Source organism: Pseudorca crassidens, chromosome 5 (assembly GCF_039906515.1).
Source record: "Pseudorca crassidens isolate mPseCra1 chromosome 5, mPseCra1.hap1, whole genome shotgun sequence".
NCBI lineage: Eukaryota > Metazoa > Chordata > Mammalia > Artiodactyla > Delphinidae > Pseudorca > Pseudorca crassidens.
This window is the reverse complement of record NC_090300.1, coordinates 79,507,731-79,525,104: the sequence shown is the minus strand read 5'-3', so window position 1 is coordinate 79,525,104 and position 17,374 is coordinate 79,507,731. Positions and strand designations below refer to the sequence as shown.

Sequence of the window (17,374 nt, the reverse complement as noted above, 5' to 3'; positions counted from 1 at the left end):
GCCCCTCAGTCTCAGTGAGACGCTGATTCTTGCTCTGGCCTTGGAGCCGCGGGCCAGAGCCGGATGACTCACGAGCAGGTACGGGGACGGCAGCGGCTAACACCGAACTCGCTACGCGCGTGTCAGGCTTTACAGCACGAACTCGATGAATTCTTCCAACCATCCCACGCGCACAAGTGATGAAACTGACACACGGAAGGGGGAAGCAGCTCGCTGACGGCCAGACAGCTAGCGGCTGCAGAGCCGGGACCCAAACCGGGGAGTGGGGCTCCAGGGCCTACGGTCTGAACTCCAGGATCCGTGGCCTCTCAGGAGAAGAGGACAGAGCAGGCCCTAATCAAGATGAGAACCAGCTGAGGGGCCCCCGCTCCCCGCTTGCAGGAGAAACTCTTTCCACAGCCTGCAAGGGAGGAGGAGCTGGGCATCCGCTCCCGGTTCTGCAGGCATCAAGGGCAGGGGAGCTGCTGGGCTCAGAGGACTGAGTAAGTGTGCGCACCAGGCACGCGCGTGTGCATGCTGGACAGCGAAAAGCACGGACAGCGCCAGCCTCCAAGGGGGCCTGACAGTTAGTGGAGTCTCTATTTTTTGCTAACAGAGGCAGAAAGCAGTGCTACAGATAGCACTTAATTTTTAAAAATCTTCCTTATACTATCACTGCAGCATATTGTCCTTTCTCATGCCATTTTGCTAAGGCTAATATCAATAGCACCAAGAATTTGTATTTGCTGAGAACCCACTGACATACTAGCAGGAGACCAGGCAGGCAGGGGATGGCATCAGACAGGGGCGCCTTGCATTTTATTCCCGCTCCTGAGTCAGTTATCCTTGTAGTTGGACCTCAGCACCTTCTAAGACCACCAATGAGTGCGACCCACAATTCACGTCAGGACCTAACTCCAGAGAACCTCTTCACCCCACTTCCTTCCTGTCCCCCTCCCCAACCTGTCTGCTTGTTTAGCCTAGAATCTGCAGGAGGCAGGGAGGCCATCTGGAGCCGCCAGACCTCCCCTCCCTCCCGTGCATGCGGGGCAGCCTCTCTGCAGCCCAGGGGATACAGAGCCCCAGCAGATACTTTGCTGGGCGAGAGCACCCTCCCACTTCACAGCCAGCACCGAGGCACATGGCAGCCCTCTGGGAGAGGTGAGGAAAGCCAGACCCCAGCCAGGAGGAGGCTGTGGAGTACAATTTAACTGCCTGGAAGCTGGCGTGTGATGTGCGGGCCACAGGAGAGAGCTGCACCCCTGCTCATGGGTTACACGGTGGGGGGGGGGGTAGGGGCATGGGAGGGAAAGGGCAGCAGAGAGCACAACTCATCCGAGGGAGGGAGGCCTGCACACCCTTCCTCTGCACCAATCCCCGAACAGCCCTGGCAAGCAGGAAACCACCCCCCACGGGAAATCTTCCCAAATGAAATGGATCCAATCTGCACAACTCCCTAACTCTCGGCCTCAGGACCACATTGGTCAAGAGGCTGTTTTAAATTAAAATGGTTCACTGTCAGGGTGATTTTCCCCCCAACATTTTATTATGACAATTCCAAACCTGCAGCCAAGTTGGAAGGACTGTAAGAGAACATCCATCCACTCATCACCCCCGTTCCACCATCAGTACGCAGCCGGCTGCTTCATCACACATCTGTCCATCCCTCCATCCATCCATCCATCCCTATTTTTTTAAATGCATTTCAAAGTGAGTTGCAGTTATCAGTGCACTTGAGGAGTGGTTTGTAATACAGCTCTGGTCTCTCCAGTGGCTTGTACATCATGCCATCCCGTCAAGCAAAAATAGAGGAAGTAAGAGGCACGGCTGGTGCCGTATTTACAAACAGCAAAGACACTACTCAGGCCAGAGAGACTGCTTTGTTTGACACGGTGAGTGTTGTTTCCCTTCCTTCTCTGTTTTTGGCAGCAATATAAAATGAACCAAATAAAAACCTAGCACAACATTCCAAAGTGTCGAAGGTTTGGTGAGGAGGTAGTATATTATTTCGTTTGGGGTGAAGTATGGGTGTGTGTATGTGTTGAAGGGAGAACTTGCTCCCCATGGTGACTGGGCATCTAATGTGAAAAGATCTGCTGCTCACTGAGAAGATGGCAAAGGTGCCAGCTGCTCTGTACTTCCCACCATGACGGTTAACTGGCAAGTAAACCCAGCTGCCTTGGGTACATCTGACATCACGAAGACCTGAGAGCTCCAAAACCCAGCCCACAGTCAAAGCAGTTGAGGGTACCCCTAGATCTGGGGTGCAATTACAGAGTTAGGAGTCAAGGGCAGGAGAGAGTGGGAGCTGGCAACTCACCCAAGGTCACCACGGCTCCATGGAGAGGGACGGGACTCACTGCCAGAGACCTAAGCCGTTCCTGAAAGCCTCCTACAGCATGTGAGAGGCATGGACGTGGCGAGAAAGAAATGCTGTGCAAAGAACCTGTGAGTGAGAGCACGAAGCGCCCCGGCCCACAGGAGGAGGGTGGGCAAGCAGGTGGGAGCCGCTGAGGGCCGGGGGACCTCGGAAAGTCCTTATCCACGTGGCGTTTTGGCCTCAAACATTTGCCAAGTCCAACGCAAGGTCCCAGCAAGTCAAACTAGGAGAGAAGCCACGCTCGGTGAAATGGCTGAAGCCACTGGAGTGCTGTCCTCGGGGACTCCCGTGATGGCCCCAGTTTGTCTGTCAGGTGGTTCACCGCCTCTCAAAGACAATGGAAAGCAGCTATGGCAGAGAGGTGACGCATGCCTCGTCCTCCTTCACTCCCACGCAGACCGTGCCGTCTAAGCAGGGGATTCTCTGCCAGGGAGCCCGGGCTTGGCCTCAGAATCCTCCTCAACACTGTCCTCTAAGGAGGTTCTACCGACTGGTGGGAGCCGGCACACAAGGTACAACCGCTTGCCATGTCGGTTTAAAGTTTCCAAGTCTCCCTGAGGAAGCGTGACCCATAGAGAGTGTCATAAACTTCGTAAATCTGGTCACAATTTATCCTAATCCAAAGGTCTCGGACCCTGCACTCGGGCCTCAACCTGCCTTTCCCTCAACCTGCACGTACAGAGATTTCCACATCTTCTGGTCAGCCCTTGGCCTCTCCTAATGCCCTAGTAGGAACATGTTATTAAAATGACAAGGGTCATTCGGTCCCGGCCCCAGGCTCAATAACCCATCAATCACCAGGAGAACTGGAGGGGGAATGGGAACATGATCCTGGCTAACAGCACCCAGAGGGCGGAAGCAAGGACTCTGCAGCAAAACAAAGCTCGTTTATAACGCTTCCCCGGCACCCTGGCAAAGGGCGCTGAACTTCATGACGCCTGTCTAATACCGCGCGGACACAGAAATATTTTCATTACACAGAGACAGGGATACTGAAGGGCATGTGAAAGCACTTTGTAAGCTGTGAATTGCTACATGTGCAAGCTATTATTAGTACCTTTGTTCGAATGACTGATAGCTAAATGGACAGGAAGTTGTCAATGTGTCTATTTATACAGAATTTCAGCTCTACAGAATTCAGCAGCTTTCCATCAGCAAAACGGTGCTTGTGTGGGCCACGGGCCAAGACGCAGCCCCCCCCACCCCACCCCCAGCCGATCAAGTAGAATACTGGCTATTCAGAGGCAGGGACGCCCCTGAAGCAGGCGGGGAAGGAGCTGCCAGAGAGGAGGGAGGGGGCACGTGAGGAAGCCCCAGCGCCAGTGCTCTGTAGAGGTCAAGAAGGGCAAATCCTACAGGGCGGTGGGGCGGCGAGGGCAGGATCCAGTGGCAGAGAGGTGAGGAGGTGGCCACAGCGAGCGCGGCAACTCCCACAAGGAATCGGGCTGTGCAGGGAAAGGAAGAGATGGCGGGGAAAGGGGCTGGGGATTTTGAAGAGGGGATATTCGAGCATCCTTCTGATCAAAGAGAAAGATACAGAAGAGAGAACATTTTGGTGGAAGTGGAGGGATCGAGGGAAGAACAAACCCCAAAGAGATCATAGCAGAAAGAGGTTAGTGGGGTGGGGGGGCGAGAGAGAGAGAAAAAGAGAATGAGAGAGCGAGTAGCTGGGGGGTGAGGACTGTGGCCGGAGGAGCTCAGGCTAACCCCAGTCAGCTGCGTGAAAGGCTGGCGGCTGTGCTGGAACCACGTTCAAGTGTCACCTTGGGCAAGTCCCTAAACCTGACGATCATTTCCTCATCTGTCAATGAGGGCAATGCCTTCCTCGTGGGAGTGTCATCAGAAATACTGGTGTTAATGCAAATCAGGCCCCTACCCACGGCAGCCAGCACAGGACCGGACCGCCCCTGCGCCCCTGCAGCTCAGCAAGGAGCTCGGAGGCCGTCGCACTGGACCGCGGTCACAGGGCCGTGCAGGCGTGACCTGGAGAGAGGGCTGAGAAGTCAGGGATCATGCAGTGGGAGGGCACAACCTCTAAACGGGGGGAAGATCAAGGGGGTAGAAGGCAAGGATCTGCAGGAGCGAGGGGCGGGCTGACAGGGGTGGGAGGCGGCCAGCGCCCCTCGTCCTCAGGAAAAGGAGGCGTGGGCGTTCTTTCATGAGGTGGAGGATGAAGGGGAGCCTGTTTACCATGGAACATGGGTGGTGGCTAACAGCAGGGATACAACGAAACATTTGGAAAATGAGGCAGTAGAGTGTGGTGGTTAACATGTGGCTTCTGAAATCACGAGAGCCCAGGGTTGGCCTCCTGAATCTATTTACCAGCAGTAAATGATGTTTAACCCCGCTGCATCTCGGCTCCTTCACTTTAAAATGGGGCCTTATTAAAGGTGTCCCCACTCGTAGGGTTGTTGTATGAGTTCAATCACATAACCTGTATAAAGCGCTTAGTGTTTGGCATATAATAAGTGCTCAGTTAATGCTAGCTAGCTTCATCATTGTCACTGTTATAATGGGAGTGTGTGGGGAGCGGAAGCTTGGAGTAGATAATGGGAGAGGGAATCATTTCTGCGAGCTTGAATCAAAGACTTCCAGAATTAGGGAGTTCCCTGGCAGTCCAGGTGTTAGGACTCAGCACCTGCACTGCTGGGGCCTGGGTTCAGTCCCTGGTCAGGGAACTAAGATGCTGCAAGCGGAGCAGCTCAGCCGAATTAAAAAAAACAAAAAACAAGCCTTCCAGGGTTAAAAGCTCCCATAAGGTTACGTAATCCACGCCCAGCCCAAAGCGAGAACACCCAGGGCCTGGTGAAGCTGCTCCTTGGCCCCAGAGCCTTGCACGGAGGCCGACACCCAGCAGCACCGGAGGCCCTGCCGGGGGGCACTCCAGCCCTCAGCAGGAACGGGACAGCTAGATGTCTGAGGCGCGGCCCATGTGGCCCTCGGCCCCAAGCTGGACTCCGGCCTGCAAAGGCCCAAGGCAGCCCTAGGGTGACCTCAGAGGACCTGCGTGAGGGCCCTGGGGCTGGAGGAAGGAAGGAGCCCGCCTGGGATGAGGCAGAAGCAAGAAGTGGGTGTCTTCTCCCCATCCTGGCCCGGTCAGGAGCAAGGGTCATGACCACAGAGACGTCAGACCCTCAGGGTACAAATGTCTCTCCACAGCTGGTCCAAAAATAGTTTCCATCCAGCTCAGGAATGCACTGCACTTCCCTTGCTGATCAGCTTCCGCCCCCTCCCTTCGGCCTCCAGGAGGCCTTTCAGGCTGGCAGAGGGCTGAGGAGGGCAGGGCTGCGCTCAGCTCCCCAGCCCCCCAGACAGGAACGGCACCTCCCTTGCTCCTGTCTCTCCCTCTCCCTATCCCACTATCTGCATCCCTCTCTCACACAAGTAGGTACTCTCAGTTTCTGCCTCCCCCAAGCTCTCCCACGGGCACCCCTCCTCCCACAGCCCCAGCATCCTCCTCCCGCAGCCCCAGCACCCCTCCTCCCACAGCCCCAGCATCCTCCTCCTGCAGCCCCAGCACCCCTCCTCCCACAGCCCCAGCATCCTCCTCCCACAGCCCCAGCATCCTCCTCCTCCCACAGCCCCAGCATCCTCCTCCTCCCACAGCCCCAGCATCCCTCCTCCCACAGCCCCAGCATCCCTCCTCCCACAGCCCTCTGTCTGCCCATCGTCTTCCCCTCCTCTCTCCCCTCTTCTCAGGACAGGCAGCGGGTAAACAGGAAGTGGTTAAGAGAAAAAAGAAAAGGAATCGCTGTGGGCTGGAAAGCCTCTGCTCATTTGGGTGAGTTCCCTGCCTCGGAAGCCAGGTCTTGTCTGCGACGTGGACACCTCTGGGTGACAGCCTGGCCCCGCTCCTGGAACTCTCTAACAGCCGTCTTAAAAAGGGCAGGAAGACCAACCAGAGCTTTCTGTGCCTCCAGCCGCCGGTGTCTGTGTCAGGGGTCCCAAGACGCTGCTGAGCCAGAGGAGGCCCACGGCCCCGCCCTCCTTAGCATCAGGTTGGGGTTGGGAGCTGCTCCCCGAGAGCCTGTGAACGTAGACGTCCTGGGCACTCACACAAGCTCCATGGGGAACCACAGCCAAGGGCGGGCTGACCTGTGGCCAAACGCACACACAACGCTTCCAGAGCGCCCGGCCTCTGTGTTGGGGCTTTGGACTGGGAAGGGGAAATCCCTCCTAAGAGGCGTTCTTTCTGGTACCTGGCTGACGAGCAAGTGAGGGTTACATCACGGGCCGGGTGTTCTCAGTGTCCCCGGGTCTGGTCCCCGTGGGAACGCGCCCCTCCCACTGTCTCAGTGTTCCCTTCCATGCACTGGCTTTGGTGCCAGAAAAAGGAGAGAACAGAGATTCTGGAAATGCACAGGACTTCTACCCAGTTCCCTCATGAGGGATCTTAGCCTGACTCTGGGCACCTCAGCAGAAACTAAATAAACCTCCAGGGTCGAGAGAGAAGTCACTCTCGAAAGGTTGTGTCCTTCTCACCACAGGCTTCCCGAGCCTGTAAACACAGCCTGTTCTTGCCAAGGATGAGTTACTAATGAGAGAACTTGCCAACTAAGGGCTGCTCCTCTCAAAGACAGCACAGCTCTCCTCGCTCATCACCAACCCCGGAAGGCAGCTCTCACAGAGTCTCCTCAGACCAACTCGGTCTCACCCTCGTCACTGCTTGGAAGCCCTCGGCTGGGGACGCGTCTTCTGGACGGGAGCTACCGTGCAGCCTCACCTAGCTACTTGCTGGCTCTGGACGGCAGTCCGCTTTCTTCATCAATAAAAGAGGGACGGTGGTTTGTCTCCCTAATGGGATTGGGGGAATTCGTTGTAAATGTGCAATAAAGAAATGTATGGTTTCAAGAAATTTCTAATTTCACTGAGAAATCAAGTCATTAAAATCTCTTAATAGAGAAACTTGATGGAGCACTTACAACAGGACAGGCATTGTTCTAAGCACTTTACTTGGATTTTCTCATTAGTAGTCCCAATCGCCCTACATGGTGGTACGATTATTACCCTCGTTTTTGCAAATATGGAAAATGAGGCACAGAGCAGCCAAGTAATTTATCCAAAGTCACACAGCAGGCAGGTGTCAGGGCTGAGATTTGAACCACATTTGTTTGTCTCTGGAGCCCATATTCCTAACCACTATGTGTACTGCCTCTCCAGTATAATCTAGGCATGACTAAGTGATAAAAATTAACACAACACGTAGGATAAATGTTCAAGGTGACCCAGGGTGTTTTATAGTTTAAAAATATGCAACAGATCCATCCCCAAGGCTAGCTCTTTTAATCACTGATCATTAAATCACTCTTGGCCTCCATTTTCCTATCTGTAAAGTAAGGGCGGTAACTACGTGAGCTCTACCATTCCTCCACCGCTGACATTTGCTGTTCTCGGTCAGAGCAGGAGAAATCTGGAGAGCCTGGTACAGACTCCGGCTTAAGCTACAGGTTATGGAATAGTAGAGGAGAGAAGGCATTTTGGGTGCAAAAAACAGGATGCATTCAATTGTGAGGATGAATACATAGAGTGCACAGCTTGGAAGGGAAGTATTTGAAAAGGAGAGTTTGACGAGAATGGGTACCCGGGGGGTAGATATGGGCCTGTTTGTATGCGTGTGTGTTTGTAAGTGTGTACGTATATAAAAAGACAGAAGGAAGGGAGGGAAGGAAGGAAGGGAAAAAGGGAGGGAGGATGACTGTGGAGGAAAGAAGACCTTAGGGCTAGATTGAGGAGTTTGAATTTATCCTGGAGTCCCAAACGTCCTGACAATAAACTCCCATCACTAGAGGGAAACTGAGAGCCTCAGCTGGACGCTGCAGCGTTCTCCTGGTTGAGTACTCCTGCTATGGTCTGCCCCTTCCCCAAGTTAGTGTCCACATGGCCTCCTCCATCATTTTCCTAAAATGTAAACGATGTGATGACACTCTTTTGCTTAAAATCCTTCAACAGCTCCTCACCGCCAAAAGCACAGCTTCCACATGTAAACTTTGTGCCCAACATACAAACCTGTTACGAGGCCTACCTCTCACATCTCTTCACTTGCCCCTGCGCCCCCGGGCACCCCAGGTTCTGGTCATTTCAAACCACTCCAAGCCTCTCAAACATGCTGAACTTTAGCATAGTTTTGTTTTGAAACAATTACTTTGGCTGCAGCATGGGGAGCAGATGAACTTGGATGGTGGTAGCACAGATGGGGAGAAGACGAATTTCAAAGAAATATGAGGTGAGTGGACAAGACTTACAATAGGACAGGCATTGTTCTAAGCACTTTACTTGGATTTTCTCATTAGTAGTCCCAATCGCCCTACATGGTGATACGATTATTACCCTCGTTTTTGCAAATATGGAAAATGAGGCACAGAGCAGCCAAGTAATTTATCCAAAGTCACACAGCAGGCAGGTGTCAGAGCTGGGATTTGAACTACATTTGTTTGGAGCCCATACTCCTAACCACTATGCGTACTGCCTCTCCAGTATAATCCAGGCATGACTCAGTGATAAAAATTAAAACAACACGTAGGATAAATGTTCAAGGTGACCTAGGGTGTATTATAGTTTAAAAATGTGCAACAGATCCATCCCCAAGGCTGGCAGATGGAACGTAGGAGTTGAGGAGAAGGTAGGAAAAAGGATAATTCCTGGGTTTCTGGCTCGTACAGCTGGATGAAAGGTGGAGACAAGGAAAATCAGGAGAGGACGACAGCTGAGAGGAAGATCATGAAATCAGTCTGAGACATCCTGAGACCGAGGTTCATTCAAGACATCCAAGTGGAGCTAAAGGGAGCCTGAGAGCAACACAAGGGTAACTGAAGGTGTGGGCACAATGAGATTCCTGAGAGAGGCTCTGCGGGAGAAGACGTCTAAGCTGTGCCTTGGACAATCTCAGCATTGAATGGACTGCCAGAGGAGAAGGATCCCACAGAAGAGCCTACGGTTTTGACTGACAGTGGGGAGAGAGCTCTTCCAGGTGGGCGTGGCCAACAACATCAGCTGTCACTCAACAGTCAAGTAAGATGAGAGCCGAACAAGCCTAAGATGCAGCAGGACACAGCTATTCAGGACCTGGAAGACCTGTTTTGGTGGAAACATGGGCCTGAATCCAAATTGGACTGTGATGAAGGCTGCCTGGGAGGTGATACATGAAGTCAGTGGGTGTAGACAAATGTTTTGAGGAATATGGCTGTGAATATGAAGGAAAGGGGAGCTTGCAGGGGGGCGGCGGGGAGGGTAAGGGTTTCTCTTTTTCTGTTCTTTTTTTTTTTTTTTTTTTTAAGACTGGAGAGTCCTGGCATGTTCTAAACCTGACCAGAAGACTTGGTTAACAGGGAGAGTATAGATATACAATCACTTATCACACGGATATATTTGTTTATGCATTTGCCTCATCTCATTGGCTTGCAAACCCATACAAAATCAAAGACGGTGTTTTATTTTTGTTTGCCTAACGCCTAGCGTGGTGTCGGGCACACGGTAGATGCTAAGAACGTGTTGACTGGTGGAGGCTGTGAATGACATCAGGACAAGCCTGAAGTCCTGGGGAAGATACCCGATGCTGGAAATTAGAAAAGGAATGAAGTATTATTGATGCTTATAAACTTAAACGTGATTCTTGAGATATTTCAAATTCTTAACAAATGCCCAAGGAACCCAGAGACCTGAGGATGACACGAGAAATCAAGACTAGGAATTCTCTTTCCTGTGGCAACCATGGTCATGGTTGAACAGAAGTCACAGGCTTTGCACCCGATCATGTTCTTGCGTATTGTTCAGATTTCTCCAGCAAAACGCTCTTCAGAGATGTGAACAATGATGCACCCTCAGTCTCAGGGCTCGTTGCTCCCCGTCCTTGGCTCAGTGTCAATGAACCAGGCCTGACAAGCTCAACTGAAGGTGCTTCCCGATAGGTGATGTCCTGAGAAGCCCCTTACCCTTTGCCTTCATCTGCTGAACTGCATGTTGCATTCCGTATCTGATCAGCAAAATATGACCACTACTAAGCACATGAGGTGATGCTGCTTTAAGCTAAGCTTCCCCAAGCCTCAAGAATACTTTGAGATGATAGCTCTGGCTAGAAAGCCAAGACTCCACTGTCAAAGGCAACAGAGCTCTGTCAAAGGATATCTTTGCCTTTCTGGTCTTAGCACCTGGTTTCTCAATGCCCAGCTGCCACGTCCCTCTAATCACTACTGCATTCCACACGAGGGCACCCAGGGAAGGACTTGGTGTCTGGCCCAACTCTATCCATCACAGGGAGATTAAGGCAACGGAGGGAAGACGGAAAATCCTGAGTTCCTTAATGAACTCACCTCTCCAGTTTCAAAGGAGTGTGATGAACCATAGTCCTCATAGGACCCTAAGAATGCTGGCAGGCCCTTCTGGGGAAAGGCCAACAGCATCTGGGGAGACATGAACTCACTCCCCTTTCCCCTGGTCACTGCAACAGGATGAGAGGGTTACTATTTTCAACCTGGAAAACTCTCGGGTTGTTTACCAGTTGCCATATTCCACCCTCGGTTGGCCACTGTTCAGAGCCTGCAGCAGCACTCTCAATGGACACAGCTGGTCTGGAATGTCACACGAGTGGGCCACGCTGAAGCCTGGCTGCCAGGAGCCCAGCCAAGCCAGGAGATGGCAGGAAGCAGCCGCCCAGAGAAGAGCATCCCCTGAGGGTTAGGGTAGGTGAGCTTTTCCTAGGCCAAGGTTTCGGGCCAACCACCAGCGGGGAGCACGGCCAACATGCCAGTCTTCTCAGCCACAGCCTCCACCACACACGGCTGATCAGTAACAGTCACCTCAGTCTCCTGGTAGAGGAACAACCACCAAATGAGATCATGCATGCCAAGAGCCAAGCGTGTTTTATACATTAGAAGAGGCTAACGAAGGCTCATTTAAGGAAAGTGGGTCCAGCCTAATCAATCCCAACAGCCAGACACCCACTGACTACTGAGAGGAACACTCTGTGCCTTTCATCAAATAATAGTCATGAAGGGACGGGTACTTCGGCTGGTCTCTTGCTCTGCGTGTGTCCTTCGGCCTGGTCTGCTATGTCTGATCTATCCTTATGTAACCCAGAGAAACTCACTTAGCAAAACAGAGACTAAAAGTTTCCTAAAATTTTTGACCAGAATAAAAGAGCACTTATGAGGTAAGACTTGGAAAATGCGGGCTAAATGCTTCAGTGGTGGCAGGAAGGGCTGAGCTGGTATTAAAGAGGTTTGGGAAGGGTCTCGAGCTAATCCAAATGTGTAAAATTCGGTAGTGACGAGGTAACTATTTACCTACAAGGTTCTCCTCGTCTGAATCTATCATCAAGAATCTCAAGGTGCTTTAAGTCCAGGTTCTGGGCCTCAGTTTCCCACAATGTAAACAGTCAGTGCAGGTAACAGACAGTTGACCCACTGTGTGTGACTGGTGGTGGTAGAAAAGGCAGAAGATGCAAATGATCCCACTATTTTGTGCTTGCTCGTGAAGAGCACAAAATACTAACAAATTAGCCTCAGTGTGTTTCCAAGGAAAAACATGTCAATATACTAAAAGAGTGTGTTAAAATAGATTCTATTTATTATGATTATTATCATTATTATTACAATGTTTGCCTAAAGGCCAATGATGTGATGTCAAATAATATACCAACCTGAGAAGTATATTCCTGTAGCTTAAGGACGGTGGGCCATCTGATGAAGACTTTTGGGGGTGATGGTTGTGGGCTGAGGGCAACAGGCAGGGCTCAGGAAGGTGTCCAGGAGAGAGTGAAACCGAGCAGGACCCTGTGTGGTCTTCCAGGGACAGACCTTCCCCCTGCCCTGCGTCCTCCAACTCTTTGTTTGTAGAAAAGCTTTAACCTCCCAAGGCTTCCCAAGTTCCAAAGAGCAAATTTAATCAGAGAAGTGAAAAAATGCAGGAACAAAGGAAAGCGGTCAAGCAAGACAAAATAATAGTTTAGCCATAAAACAAAGTCAAGGACCCTTAGCTCCTCCTCAAGGGCTATAGATGACATCCTGAGCCATATCCTTGAGTTGTTTTGCAGAAACTAAACCCCTCCCCAGGTAGAGGAAGTTGACTGCATGCTGAGCACCAGCACATAGTCCCCACACCATAGACCCCAGACCAGTTGGAGGCAGAAAACTGATAACTGAGATTTCCCAAAATATCACCCTGTTACCTCACCACAAGCCAATGAGAAGAATGCCCATAAGCTGATTAGGCACTCTGCAACCCTCACCCCTAACACTGCCTTTAGAAACTCTTCCCTGAAAGCCCTTAGGGAGTTAGGGTCTTTTGAGCATGAGACGCCCATTCTCCTTGCTCGGCACCTGCAATAAACACTGTGCTTTCCTTCACCACAACGCAGTGTCAGTAGATTGGCTGTGATGCATGTCACCCCAGTTCCTTTCATTAACAAGAAGATGCAAAACTTCTGGCAGACTGAACTCACTCAGAGCAACTTCCAGACACCAGCGAGCGTTTGGATCTGGGTGGAGTCCTTAGGTCAGCGTTCTGACAGTCAGGAACACTTACCCCAAAGGAAAACAGGGCTCCATCCAATCCCACCCCACCCCACCCAAAGCACTGAGCAGCAGAGTCCTATAACCAGTTATGTCACAGTTTCCAAAATCAAGACCAAACTCTAAGTGACAGCTCAACACCCAAGAAATAGAAACAGAGGAGCCGTACGAATAACCATTTCAGTCACCAGAGGTCTCCCATCATTTTCAATTTAACTAAGAATGGAAAATTTTCTAACGTGTTATTCTACAGTATCAAAAAGTGAATGCCACCCAATTCTATACATGACTAACATCTCATTTTCGGCATTTCTCATGGTTTTCCTAGGATTTTCCTTTTTTTTTTTTTTTTTAAAGTTTCATTATTTCCTTCACAAGCCAAACTCCATGACCTTGGATCAGGCCTGAAGTTCAAAGGCATGAGCAGAGTCCTCATCCCAAGCTCCCCTGTCTGCACACTTCCCTTTCTAAACAGACAGAAAAGGGCGGTGAGGTGAAAGCCAATGCTCAGATTACTCCATTTTTCACAGTCACTGGTAAATTGTTGCTTAAGATGTTTCTGGAATCAGGATCTGAGCAGTGAGCAAGGGCAGTAAGGAAACTCCATTCCCAGAGCTGAGCTCAGCACATGCAACAAGGCAGGTTCTCAAAATGGCTTGCCAACACGCTTCTTATCTTTCAAGATCTCACACAAGTCTGGATGGTGGAAGTAAGTGGTTCATATGCTCATTCCTCAATCGAAGAAAGTTTCTGAGGAGTGGAAAATTCTAGGGACAGCAAACATTTAGAAATTAATTCAATACTGTGAGCAACTCCAACTCTGTACCCCTGGTACCCAGTACAAAACCTGGCACATGAGGAATGCTCAGTGAGCTCTTGAATGAGATGAATGCAGCACTCTACCTAAAATAAAATGACCTCAGTGACAGACCAGTATCTGCAGCTGCACCAAGGTCAGACACTTACTACACTACAGTTTTTCCAAAGAGCTTTCTCCAACCTCAGGCTGCAAGAGACTGGATGACTCCAGAGCGGAGCAGCCCAGCTCACCTGGTTCATGCAGCCAGTCTGAAAGGTGCATTGTTTTGTTATGTGACTAAGCCCTAAATTTCAGTACCTTGTTGCCTTTCAAATGAACTTGAGCAATATCTGGATGCAGATGGAATTCTTAGAGAATTCCTGACCACTAGATAGATGCCTATTGAGAACTTCTGAAACCAGCCTCTTCTGATGCCATGAATGTCTCTGATGCTTATCTTTGTGGAAGAAAATCTTCCTCCAGGAAGGGAGGGAGGAGGAGGACAGCTCAAAACACTTACTCCACACCCTGAGTGGGGAGGCAGAGTGCAAGGAGCTTTACAGTTACTGTCCTATTTGATGCTTACAACAACCCTCTGGGGTATTTGACAGATAAGAGAATTTGTCAGAGAGGGTAAGTGAAGAGTCCAAGGTCAGAGGTGGAAAGGGGGAATGCCAGGTTTAGGATCCAGATTTGAACACGCGCTGGTCCTCGAAGGTCCTGGTAAGTGGTCTTTTGTGGAAGTATCTTTACGAATTACGGGTGTACCATTCCTTACAATCATAGTTACTGAAGAATACTGTATCAAATTCTGTTCTCATAGCCACCGTATTCTGAGTACTCCAAAATGGAAGATGGCTCTCTTGGTCTCTGCTGTCATGTGCATAACTAGGATTTCTATATTACCAGATAAAGCACACTGCTATGAGGATATGCTTTAGAGGGAGAGGAGACCTTTCTCTATAATGCATCTTTGTATTTGCAAATAGCATCCGGGTAAACCATCAAGAAACTGACTAGAGACTAATATACATGAAAAGATGTGAAGAATTTTCTAGGCCATCCCACCTGAGGCACACAGTGGTAGCAATGCCACCAAGAGGCCCCCTTCTTCTTAGGAAATTAAATATGTCAAATCTTGGTTCATTCAAAAGGTACTTTTTGAGGCCTTTGTCATGGAGCCACATTCCAGAAGGTCCTATAAGTCATTTATGAAATATGCAAATTGCAATGCAGTGACAGAAGGTAGAGCTGTGACCATAGTCCCAGAGATGGCCACCAGGATACTTATTGTGAGTGTGAAAATTACATTTCTGAAGAAAACATTATGAATAGGGTGAGAGGTATTTTTATAAACATATCTGGATAACTGTTGCCATGGAGGTGTTTCACCTGGCAAGAATCAGCAAGTCCAAAGCTAGGGCTTAATGTCAGAGGCACTTTTACCAGGAGAGGCTTAACATAACCTTGAGATACTTTCTGGAAAACATCAGCCCAGACCAGCAACCTGTGTTTGGATGCTGGCTCTGCCCACTAGGAATGATGCCACTAGTGTCACTCTCCACATTTTTTTTTTACATCTGAGAGAAAACTCTGCAGTGGCCCCTTGACCTCTAATTGCCTGCCACATGTTAAAGGATTCATATAAATTTATATGGACAAACTGGCCAAAAAACCTATTAGATGAAGTAAAATATATGAGACCTTACTTACATATACTTTTGGGATCTCACAGTCACAAGACCAAAAGCATTCTGTTCAAAATTCTATATTCTATTTGATGTAAATTTTCTCAATATATGAAACCCAAGAAGTAGACTATTAGCAAATTATTCCATGTACGCCAGTGCATGCATTTTAAGTACAGAGACTGCTGGAAGCATCAGGGTTGCGACTGATTTCAACAGTTTACCATAACGGAGTAACGCAAATCCCAGGAAATGCACTGTTTGGGTACAGAAACCAGCAAAGAACAACAAAGTTTGAGCAGTAACCTTTAATTACATTGAAAACAACTGAACAGACCATGTCCTTCTTCACATGTTCTATCAGCAGAGGGATTCTGAAGGGTCTACACTTTATGAGACTCAAAAGAACAGAAGCCCTCACAATGGCCCCATAGCTCCCTTTGTACACACAGGAATAGTCTACGGACAGAACCACTCTCTAAGTTATGTTGCCTCTAGAAACCAGACGGAGAAACTGCAGCCCTGGCTGCACACACATTCCCATGACAGTGTGTCACAAAAGTAATAACCAAGTTGTTCAACTGCTTCCAGACCTTAGTCAGATTTGCTTCACTACTAACTTTTACGATGTATAACATATCACAAGCCTGTAATCTCTAGCCCGTCCCCTCTGTCCTGTCTCTTGGTTGGAGGTAAGGACTGGAGCCTCTTACAGACGGAAAGACCAGAGAGAATTGGAGGAGTTTCTCTCCAGGATGTCCCCACTGGTCCTGGCCTGGCTCTGCCTCAGCCCCCGTCTGAAGATGGACCAGAACCACGCAGCTACCGTGGGCCCAGCTGCAGGGGGAAGGGCTGAGAAACACTGAGAGAACGCTGAAGTCAGCTGCTTGTGAGTCTCCGAGTCAGCATCTTCAAGACCAGAGTCGTTGTTGAGAAATAAGACTTCTCCCCCACAAAAACCCTGAATGTAACAGCGATCCAAGAGCTCAAAACCAGCGGGCCAAATTCCGGAGAGGGAGCCCAAAGCTGACCACGGAAACAAGGAACTGGGGGCGGATCCCTCACCCACCCGCTGCTGCCTCCTGAACAAGCTGGAGTGTTTGAGACAAGGAACGAGGAGCTGGGTGCTACATCGACGGGTCAGGAGGATCGGTCCTGCCCGGAGCTGGGCGTCCTTCCTAGATGATCACACACCACCATGACCTTATTCCAGAAACTACTGTCTCCAGGAAGACCTGGATAGCTTCAACTAGTTGTTGCTTTCACAGTGAAGGGGTGGAGGAGGCTAACTGGGGAAAGGCAGCCAAGTGTTCTAATTATTGATGTGTTCAAGTAACTCAACTTCAGGCACTTCTTAGGATGTAATATTATATGAAAAAAAGCTACAAAATTGTACACATACACACACTTAGAAAAAACTTAGAAGGAAAACCTCTTAAAGTATGAATGATGGAATGGTGAACAATTTCTTTCTTTGAGAACATTCTAGACCTAAGAATAATCCTACAGCTAGTTGGAGTTGCTCTCTTTGACTGAGAACACACTTTAGGAAGGGATGCATGTGAACCAGTGAGGGTAAAAAAGTTCTTTGTCTGGTTCACCAGATGGTTCAGATTAATCCTGGTCACCAAGAAGGAGACAGACAGCTCAGACTGACCACACATCCAACAACTCCCCCTATATTTTTCAAGCTTTCCAACTTCAGGGGAACGAAAGACATCTCAGTTCAGCAATTCCGAGGAGTTAGTGACTCAAAGCACCGCACATGTGGGAGCCCCAAGGGCTTTTTAATTTTATTTATTTTTTTATATAGCATTTCTTATTAGTTATCTATTTTATACACATTAATGTATATATGTCAATCTCCCAATTCATCACAGCACCACCACCACCCCTGCCGCTTTCCCCCCTTGGTGTCCATATGTTTGTTCTCTACATCTGTGTCTCTATTTCTGCCAAGGGCATCTTGAACCTCCTGTTTCCACACCTGGGGACACAAGAGAGTCTCTCAACACGACAGGGC

At 49.7% G+C, this 17,374-nt stretch overlaps 1 protein-coding gene across 1 annotated transcript in view; it reads right to left on the bottom strand.

Moving 5' to 3' along the window:
- Nucleotides 1-17,374, bottom strand: part of ITGB5 (integrin subunit beta 5) — a 111,695-nt gene that overhangs the window by 10,233 nt on the left and 84,088 nt on the right. The window lies entirely within an intron of this gene.